This window comes from Babylonia areolata, chromosome 20, assembly GCF_041734735.1.
Source record: "Babylonia areolata isolate BAREFJ2019XMU chromosome 20, ASM4173473v1, whole genome shotgun sequence".
Taxonomy (NCBI): Eukaryota; Metazoa; Mollusca; class Gastropoda; order Neogastropoda; family Buccinidae; genus Babylonia; species Babylonia areolata.
Window position 1 is genome coordinate 45,765,589 of NC_134895.1, and position 11,260 is coordinate 45,776,848.

An 11,260-nucleotide genomic window follows, 5' to 3' on the forward strand; every position below is an offset into this window, starting at 1 on the left:
AAAAAAAATCAGTGTAGAAATTGAGTGAACGGAGAAATAAAATGCAAAGTCACGCACATCCGTCGTGTTTGCATACTGAAATCCCTTGCACGTCCGCACTGATGCGCGCCCGAGCACTCATAGCAAGTTATGCTCACAACATACACATATAACTGTACGCTCACACTCACACACACACACACACACACACACACACACACACACACACACACAGAACAAGTCCTCCTGCCTTTGGTATCGATCCGATTCAATGATTATCCATTTTGTCCATGGTGCGCCAGACGAACGAAGATTAAAATAGATATGGAAAACGAAATACAGCAAGTATTTAAAGGAGAGAGAGAGAAAAAAACACAAAACGAACAAAAAGAAAAGAAAAGAAGAAGAAGAAGAAAAACAGGGAAAAGCTGATTCAGCATTTTAGCAGAAGTTAACGAGGAATCTTTCCCCACAACAAAAGGTTTATCCGCAGAGAGAGAAAGAGAGACAGGGAAAGAGAGAGAGAGAGAGGGGTGGGGGAGAGAGACGGAGAGAGAGAGGGGGAGAGGAAGAGAGAGACGGAGAGAGAGAGAGGGGGGGGAGAGGAAGAGAGAGAGAGAAAGAGTGGGAGAGAGAGGGGGGAGAGGGAGACGGAGAGAGAGAGACGGAGAGAGAGAGGGGGGAGATGGGGGAAGGAAGAGAGAGAGAGAGATTGAGACGGAGAGAGAGAGAGAGAGAGAGAGAGAGAGAGAGAGAGAGAGACGGAAAGAGAGAGAAAGAGAGATGGAGGTGAGGGGGGGGGGGGGGGAATAATAAAAATGAAGAGGTACGGAAAAGGGGGAGAGGGGGTGTGGCAGTGAAGGTGGGGAGCCAGGGGGGTGGGGGGGGGGTTAAGGGTGGGGGGTGGGGGGGTGTGATGTTAAAGGGGGACGGAGAGAGAGTGTTCTCCCTTCAACTCCGCTGAGAATCAGCGCGGCCCATCACCCAATCACTGACTCTTTCAGACCTGGGCAAATCCCGTGACAGACAGAAATCGCTTCACCACGTCTGGTTTGCCCCCCCCCCCCCCCCCCCCCCCCCCCAAGAGGCTTTATGTCTTTGATGCGAGTCTCTCTCTCTCTCTCTCTCTTTATTATTATTTTTTTAGTTCAAATCTTTATTTCAGCTCCCTTTTTAATTCGTGGTTTTTGCTTTCGAGTCGGGCATCTGTTATGGAATCGGCCTGCTCCGATTCTTAATGAAATATTACAGATTATGATTTTATCGTTAGGTTGGGTTGTTGTTGTTTTTTTTTCTTCTTCTTTCTGTGTTTCTGCATACATTGTCGTTCACCTGTTGTTCAAGTGTTGGTTTTCTTGTTTGTTTGTTTGTCCATTTGTTTGGTTTTTTGGTTTTTTTTTTTTTTTTTTTGTGGGGATCACCAGTATGTTTGTAGTTGTATTTGTATTTCTTTCTATCACAACAGATTTCTCTGTGTGAAATTCGGGCTGCTCTCCCCAGGGAGAGCGCGTCGCTACACTACAGCGCCACCCATTTTTTTTGGTATTTTTCCTGCGTGCAGTTTTATTTGTTTTTCCTATCCAAGTGGACTTTTTCTACAGAATTTTGTCAGGAACAACCCTTTTGTTTACGTGTTTGTTTGTTTTTTTACGTGCGCTAAGCGCATGCTGCATACGGGACCTCGGTTTATCGTCTCATCCGAATGACTAGCGTCCAGACCACCACTCAAGGTTTAGTGGAGGGGAGAAAATATCGGCGGCTGAGCCGTGATTCGAACCAGCGCGTTCAGATTCTCTCGCTTCCTAGGCGGACGCGTTACCTCTAGGCCATCACTTCAAGGGAGTGTGGCGAGATTTTCAACAAAAATCTTATCTTTTTTTTTGTCAGTACTGTCGAAGAGTTCTGCTCTAGGTTACTTACCGTTGCCTCCTTACACAAGGTGAATTGTGTGTGTGTGTGTGTGTGTGTGTGTGTGTGTGTGTGTGTGTGTGTGTGCGTGTGTGTGTGTGTGTGTGTGTGTCTCACAGTCACAGCTATTTCCTAATAAAATATGTGCATCATAGTCCGACAGTTCTGACAGATGTTCGTTTACCTCGATGATATGTTTCCTCCCACTTCGTGTGTGTCTGGTGGGGCTGTGCCTCTCTCTCTCTATCTCTCACACACACACACACACACACACACACACACACACACACACACACAAGGTGTGTGTGAATGGTATATAAAAGAGAGACAAGGAGAGAGAGAGATAGACATAGACACAGACATAGAGAGACACAGACAGACAAGACAGACAGACACAGATAGAGACAGAGACAGCGAGAAAGGTACACAGTGATCGTGATCGAGAGAGAGACAGAAACAGAGAGAGTCAGACACACAGACAGACAGAGAGGCAGGAGACAAAGGGAGTGAAAAAAGAGAGAGAGAGACAGAGAGAGTCAGACAGATTCGAACCCGAGACCCTCAGATTTGAAGTCCAACGCTTTAACCACTCGGCTATCACGCCCGTCGCAGACTGGTGTTAATCCAACGCAGCATTATTTTGTTCCCGTTCAGTACAGACAATACGATCAGAAGCAAATGGAAGCGGCAGGGATGGCACAAAAGAAAAAAAAAACCCTCTGGGGTCAGATCTGTCGTAGGAGGGGCACTGCTGTGACAAGTCATCCATCCCCGTTCGACCTCCCCCGCCCCCCCATGCCCCCCCTCCTCCCTCCCTCCTCCCTGCTGGCGTTATCCATCGATCCTTTCTTCCACTCTTTCTATTCTGAGCCTACTCATCCCCTTGCTTTCTTTTTCTTCATTAGAGCAGTCTCTTCTCCTCCCTCTCTCTCTCTCTCTCCACTCTCTCTTTTTTTCTCTCTCTTCTTCTTTTCTTTCTCGCTCTCACTCTTCCCTCCCTCCTCTCGACCCCCTTCACTGTACCCCTCCCCCTGTCTCTCTCCTTCGCTCTTTCCCCCTTTTCTCAGTCACTCCTGCCCCCCCCCCCCCTTTCACTCTCTCTCTCTCTCTCTCTCTCTCTCTGTCAGTGCTCATCTATTGTCCTCGAAAATATAGAATTTTGTCTTGTCTTGTCTCTCTCTCTTTCTCTGTCTCTGATTCTCTCTCTGTCTCTGATTCTCTCTGTCTCTCCAATTCAGTGATGTCAGAAAATGAGAAAAGAGAGACAGAGACAGAGACAGACGGACAGAGACAGGGACTGGAAGACAGAGGGACGCTCTTTTGCTGTGTTTAACTTTGGTCTCACCAGTTTTTTTAATGCTGAGGCAGCAGATTTCAGCACAGCTGGGGGGAAAGCGAACAGTGTGTGTTTTCTTCTATATATATAACAACTTTCGTTGTCCTAATCTGGGTTTTTATCCACCACAGGTGCTTGACAGTGAATTTGCTTGTATCTATGATGGTGTCGCGTACGGGAAATTATACATTCCATATAATTACGATAGAGCACAAGATGTTTTACCATATACTGGAAATTAGACCTTCCATATAATTACTGTAGAGCACAAGATGTTTTATCTCGGTAGAGCACAAGATGTTTTACCACGTACGGGAAATTATACCTCCCATATAATTACGGTAGAGCACAAGATGTTTTATCTCGGTAGAGCACAAGATGTTTTATCTCGTACGGGAAATTATACCTCCCATATAATTACGGTAGAGCACAAGATGTTTTATCTCGTACGGGAAATTATACCTGCCATATAATTACGGTAGAGCACAAGATGTTTTATCTCGTACAAGATGTTTTATCTCGTACGGGAAATTATACCTCCCATATAATTACGGTAGAGCACAAGATGTTTTATCTCGTACGGGAAATTATACCTCCCATATAATTACGGTAGAGCACAAGATGTTTTATCTCGTACGGGAAATTATACCTTCCATATAATTACAATACAGATAAAAAGTTTTATCCCCTACCGTGTCAGGACCAACACTCAGTTTATATCACAGACTGACATAAGCTTACAGTCTGGCCAACAGCATAGTGAGAGCTGTATGATCAATGGCTTCTCCATTGCTGTGGGAAACCATTTACAGCTCAGTCTTTTGTGAAGGGCAATGACTCTCAGACTAGGAGTCAAGATTGCACTGGCTCTTAGTGCTGCAGCCTTGGGGCCTAGTTGGCCTTTTGGAACCATCCCAACGCCGACTCTCCTAAAACCCTCTTGGCCGAGAGAGTGGGGATGTAACCTGGGAAAAACACTCTCCACTATAATCAAATCCTAGCCCAGATAGTCAGGACAGCAGTTGCCTCCTCTGCTGTTCAGATGGTCATAGTCGGACACGACTGGCTATCATACATATCACCTACGAGAAATTATTCCTCCCATATAATCGTCTTATTCCACTCACGGGCCAGTCCCTTTGATGTATGTCCGTCACCGTATAGTTTCAGTTTCAGTTTCAGTTGCTCAAGGAGGCGTCACTGCGTTCGGACAAATCCATATACGCTACACCACATCTGCCAAGCAGATGCCTGACCAGCAGCGTAACCCAACGCGCTTAGTCAGGCCTTGAGAAAAAAAAAAGGTGAGTAAATAATAGATACGCTTACGTAAATAAATAAATAATAATTATGATATAAAAAGGTAGTAGTAATGGTAATAATAATAAAATAATAAATAAATAAATAAATAAATAAATAAGACAACAATGATGATAAATAAGCAAATAAATGTAAAACATGAAGACACACATTCACACATACACCCACACATGCATAACAGATATGCACCAAACATGCAGTTTCACAGTTATGAAAGCACAGTCAACTACATATAAACGTACATCAGCTCCAACACACACACACACACACACATTACCCTGCACCTCCTCTACACCGTATAACAACCTGAGTGCATGTTATGACAGTAAGTTGTGTCCAGTGATGACCATCAGAACAGCAGAGGAGGCAACTGCTGTCTATCTGGGCTAGAATCTGATTATAGTGGAGAGTGTCTTGCCCAGGTTATATATCCCCCCCCCCCCAAACCCCCACACCCACTCTCTCGGCCAAGAGGGGTTTAGAGGGTGGTAGACAGAGAGAGAGAGAGAGAGAGAGAGAGAGAGAGAGAGAGAGAGAGAGAGAGAGAGAGAGAGAGAATAAAACCGTCTGGAAAGGGCAAGGAAACGTTACACACATGCAATGTGCTGATATTCCATAGTGAACCTGCTATCTTCTTTTTCTTTTTTACTCCCATTAACCTGATTTTTTTTTTTTTTTTTTTTTTAAGAAGGGGGGTGTGGGGGTGGGAAGCGGGGTTTATGGGCAGGTGGTTCATGTCGAAAGCCTTGTGTGTGTGTATGCCTGTCTGACCTTATACACCGTTCGTTCCTTTTTTTTTTTATCTCCCCAGTGTGAGAGAAATCAGTTCCCATGCTACACACACACACACACACACACACACAAGACACACACACACACACACACACACACACACACACACACACACACACACACACACACACACACACACACACACACTGACACACACACGTGCGCCCACAGAGAGAGAGAGAGAGAGAGAGAGGGGGGGTGGGGGGGAGAATGAAGCCCAAACTGATTCATGGCGCAGAACTGAATAAAATCAAGCTCGTTCGGACACCTCTCCAAACCCAGTGGTGGAGTGCAATGCGGTTTTCATGAAATCCGACAGACTGGAGACCGACAAATCTCAAAACAACCAATCTTCTTGATACGAGCGTGCACGCCGCCGCAAAGTTCTGACAAAACTCCAAACGAATGGAATATACAACAGGTTGATTAGATGCCACACTGGCCGAGATCCAGTCACTTTCACACACACACACACCCTCTCCCCCTCCTCCTCTCACCCACGAACCCGCTACATTACATCCCCTCTTCTAATCCCAAAGCACCTCTCCAGCTATAACAATATAATTATCTGAGCTTTTATATTTCCTCTACCCCTCCTCCCTCCACTCTTCCTGTACATGCCGTGGGAATGGGAGGAGAGAGAGACTTGCTGTGCGCTCTGTGCTGTATGGCTGAAGACAGTGAGGGAGGGACTGGATTATAAAGGAATGGGGACGATACAAATAGTTTTTCTTTCCCCCCCCCCCCCCCCCCCCCTTTTTTTTTTTTTTTTTTTTTAACAGAGAACTCTTAGCAACGAAGAAAAGCTGGACCAACCCAAACATTTTTTTTTTTTTTTTTTTTTTTTTGTATTGCTTTTTATCACAACAGATTTCTCTGTGTGAAATTCGGGCTGCTCTCCCCAGGGAGAGCGCGTCGCTACACTACAGCGCAACCCATTTTTTTGTATTTTTTCCTGCGTGCAGTTTTATTTGCTTTTTTTCCTATCGAAGTGGATTTTCCTTCAGAATTTTGCCAGGAACAACGCTTTTGTTGCCGTGGGTTCTTTTACGTGCGCGAAGTGCATGCTGCACACGGGACCTCGGTTTATCGTCTCATCCGAATGACTAGCGCCCAGACCACCACTCAAGGTCTAGTGGAGGGGGGAGAAAATATCGGCGGCTGAGCCGTGATTCGAACCAGCGCGCTCAGATTTTCTCGCTTCCTAATCCGGTCGGACGCGTTACCTCTAGGCCATCACTCCACTAGTATGATTATTGTATGTATGTATTGTATAGTATGATAACTGTTTGTATGATAGTCAGTCGTGTCCCACTATGACTACAAGAGCAGCAAAGGAGGCATCTGCTGTCCGGGCTGACTATCTGGGCTGAGGGAAAATAAATAATAAAAAAAAAGAAAAGAAAAGAAACTCACTGAGAAGTAAATTTATAACGTTTCGGGGTTTTCCATGGTGGTCACTGGTTTCTGTTTTCTGATCGCCTTCGTCCGTGAAAACCAGCTCTTCACCTGGAGAGCTTCCCATCCCCGCTTCCCACCCCCACACCCCCCTTCTAAAAAAAAAAAAAAAAAAAAAAAAAAAAAAAAAAAATCAGGTTAATGGGAGTAAAAAAGAAAAAGAAGATAGCAGGTCCACTTGTATCTTCTATTCCTGCATATTATTACTCGTGTTTACGTCGTTCCTTGTCGGAATTTAGCTATTTTTACATAATTTTTCATTTACGTTAGGTTTCGCCGTTACGAAGGGGTTGTTTTGTGAATGCAGGTATTTGTACATACAAGAGGGAATGTACAGAATTGATCGATCGCAGGTGTGTGTAATTCAGTTCGTCTCTCTCTCTCTCTCTCTCTCTCTCTCTCTCTCTCTCTGCGGGAGTAGCCGATTCATTTTGTCTCAAACTAGGAGGCAAGATTGTACTGGCTCTTAGTAAGTGCTGCAGCCTTGGGGGTTGGGGTGGGGATGGGGGGGGGGGCTAGTTGGCCTTTAGGAACCATCCCAGCACCGACTGTCATAAAGCCCTCTTGGTCGAGAGAGTTGGGGATGGATGTAACTTGGGCAAGACACTCTCCACTGTGATCATATTCTAGCCCAGATAGTCAGCCCGGACAGCAGTGGCCTCCTCTGCTGCTCTTGTAGTCATAGTCGGACACGACTGACTATCATACATACAATTATCATACTATACAATACATACATACAATAATCATACTAGTGGAGTGATGACTAGTTTGAGTCAAAGTCCTTCACAAAAGACTGAGCTGTAAATGACTTCCCACTGCAGTGGAGAAACCGTGAATCATCTAGCTCTCACTGTGCTGTTGGCCCAACTGTGAGCGTATGTCAATCTATAATATCAGCCAAGCATTGGGCTGGTACCCAAATGATTAGTATCCCAGTAAACATGCAAACCAGATCGCGCGCGAGTGCACACTTATAGTTAACGGAATAATTTGGGAGTTTAGGAGTGAAACTCATGAAGAATTATGATAATTCAAAGGAACATGACAAAATGAATCGGCTACTGCCGCAGAGAGAGAAAGGGGAGAGAGAGAGAGAGAGAGAGAGAGAGAGAGAGAGAGAGAGAGAGAGAGAGAGAGAGAGAATGAATGAATGAATGAATGAATGAATCTTTATTTTCCAACGGTGAAGATATTAGCACTTTGGCCGACTTACACATCTGCCGTTGTTCTAAGAGACACACAAACATGTACGCATATAAATGTAGTTATACTGAATACTTAATACATGTATAATGTACGAGTATAACACAGCGTCAAACTGAGAGACACAACATCGCTCACATCTGTACGGAACTGAAGCGAGTAACACACACACGCACACACACACACACACACAGAGACGCACTGAATTACACACACAATTCGATCAATTGTGCACATTCCCTCTTGTAAATACAAATACCTGCATTCACAAAGCAACCCTTCGTAACGACGAAACCTAACGTAAATGAAAAATTATGTAAAAATAGCTAAATTCCGACAAGGAACGACGTAAACACGAGTAATAATATACAGGAATATCATAACACCAAATACCTGTGCTAAATTTACTGCAATATGCGAGGGCTTGGCCTATATGCTCCTGTTTTACTCCCCCCCCCCCCCTCCCCTTTTCTTTCCTTTTTCGGAGACAAGTTTTAACCCTTTCACCGCCAAGCTCGCATTTATGCACAGGCGTGGTAGAGGACCCATGTCACTGAAAGGTGACCATTCATTGGTCTGTTATCCATGAACCTACTGCTCTTAATAATGTTCAATGGTAGGATAGGCCGTATTTTCTATACATCGCAGAGGGGAATTCTCAGCTATTCTTAGCCACTATCTTTTCTATGTTTATACTACAAGGGAATTAATTTTGTTCGCTAAATTGACTGGCGGTGAAAGGGTTAATAACAGTGGGCGAACCGTTGAAGTTACGAATCATACACTTCAATCTGTTCGTCTTTTACGGCAGCCTAATAATGAACTCAACACGATTTTCACAGCACTCAAAAAACTGTTGAGACAGTGTCTGCGTTTGTAATAATTTGAATTATTACCCAAAAGAGCGCTCATCGATTCCTTTCGAATACGTTTTGTTTGCCTGTAGTGGTAGTGATCGGAAAAAAAACCCAACCTCTGACGCACTTACACCATATGACACAAGCACAACACATGACGCAATCAGAATGTTATGACATAATAATCACACCACAATATACAATCACAGCACATGACGCAATACGCAGACATCAAGGATGTGATGCAATCAAATGATTATGACACATTCACAACATTATGACGCAAGCACACTGAGCTAATACTTATAGCCCGGGCTGTCCCCGTCTCGGCAAAACGTTCACCAAACGAGAAAACGAGAGCGTACATAGAACAAAGAATCTCCGACAACATCAACTTATGTGCAAAGGTCGCCGAAGCTCTGTCTGACAATGTGGAACCAGTCAGTCAGATGGCTAAGCTATTGTGGGAATGTTTCAGTTCGGCTGACACAAGGATACACGGAAAACTATTATCTAAGACGCTTACCAATTAGTAGCTAGGGGGGAGAGACTAAGAATGAACTAAATGGACACACACGCATGGTAGGTAATGATTAATTAAGATGGCAGAGATTCATTCACTATTGAAAGAGGTTTCGAGAGAGAGGGAGAGGCAGACAGACAGAAAGACAGACAGACAGAGGGAGAGATACAGAGAGAAGTAAGGGCATTAAAAGAGTAAGACATGCGCACCCTGTGAACACACACACACACACGAGAGGGAGAGAGAGAGAGAGAGTGTGTGTGTGTGTGTGAATGCGTGCATGTGTGTGTGTGTGCGTGCATGTGTGAGTATGCACAAGTTTCTGTATTGATATGCACTTGTATGTGTCCTGATTTCTACTGTATCTGTGTTTGTATATGATTTTCGATTTATGTTCGTACCTTGTTATGTACTATCCCCCCCAATATTCCTTGTGGCCCGGTACACTTGGTAATAAAGACTCTTCTTCTTCTTCTTCTTCTTCTGCGTTCGTGGGCTTCAACTCCCACGTTCACTCGTGTGCATGCTGGGTATGTTCTTGTTTCCATAACCCACCGAACGCTTACATGGATTACAGGATCTTTAACGTGCGTATTTGATCTTATGCTTGCGCATACACACGAAGGGGGTTCAGGCACTGGCAGGTCTGCACACATGTTGACCTGGGAGATCGTAAAAATCTCCACCCTTTACCCACCAGGCGCCGTCACCGTGATTCGAACCCGAGACCCTCAGATCGAAAGTCCAACGCTTTAACCATTCGGCTATGGCGCCCGTCGCTAATTAAGACATATTCTATTCTATTCTATGCCATGATGAATAAATGAATAAAGGAAATAACTGAATCAGTCGATCAATCGATCAATCAACAAAATGAAATGAAAAGGCGGCTTGAGGCGACAGTTGTCGGTCTGAGATCATGATGATAGGATCCTTTCGTGTCGTTTGAAAAAACCCTAACCATTGATTAGAAGGGGGGCGATTACACGCTGCTTACATACCGTTCTATTATTTCGTCATTCTGTTATTCACGTTAATTTGGAACATTGTTTGATGAAGATGAAGAAGAAAACGACCCTCCCCCAGTCCCCCCCCCCTCCCCCCCAAAAAAAAAAGAGAGAGAGAGGTGGGGGGTGGGGGTGGAGACAGTTTAAAAACAAAGGAACAACAACAACAACAACAAAAAACCCAAAAAACAAAACAAACAACAACAGGGATTAGATATACAGAGAGATAGAAAAACATACAGACAGCATCAAATTAACTACAGGAGTAGTCGGATTATGAATATATACCTATTAATGTCATCTTTTCATGTACTAGTGTCTTGTTTCGCTTTGGGTACTGGATTGTACTGCGCTCAGAGCTTGCTCATGCCTGAATGATAGCGCTATATAAAAATAAAATATCATTATTACTCTTATCAGTGTAAGTGTGTATTTTGGGGTTTATTTGTTTGTTTGTCTTGTTTACACACACACACACACACACACACACAACACACAACACACACACGCGCGCGAAAGTCTTCGTTTCAACGGGTCCCAGAAATTCGGACACGAAAACGAAAATTATTCATACTCGCTCTCCTTGAGTGCATGACTATGACCATCAGCGTCAGGCTTACCCTTGAAAATACACAAGAACAGATGCAAGTATACTAGGTATGCATGTATCACACACACACACACACACACACACATATATATATATATATATATATATATTATAAAGCTTCATTCACTTAAAGCATATAATTTTTGACTGTAGCTTGATGAAGCCTTATGTACACGAAAGTGTGTCTTCACAAGTGACGTTTTTGACTTTTTGCATTCATTAACAGTTGTTTCGACTTCTCTGTTACGAAGTCCTTCAAGTAAT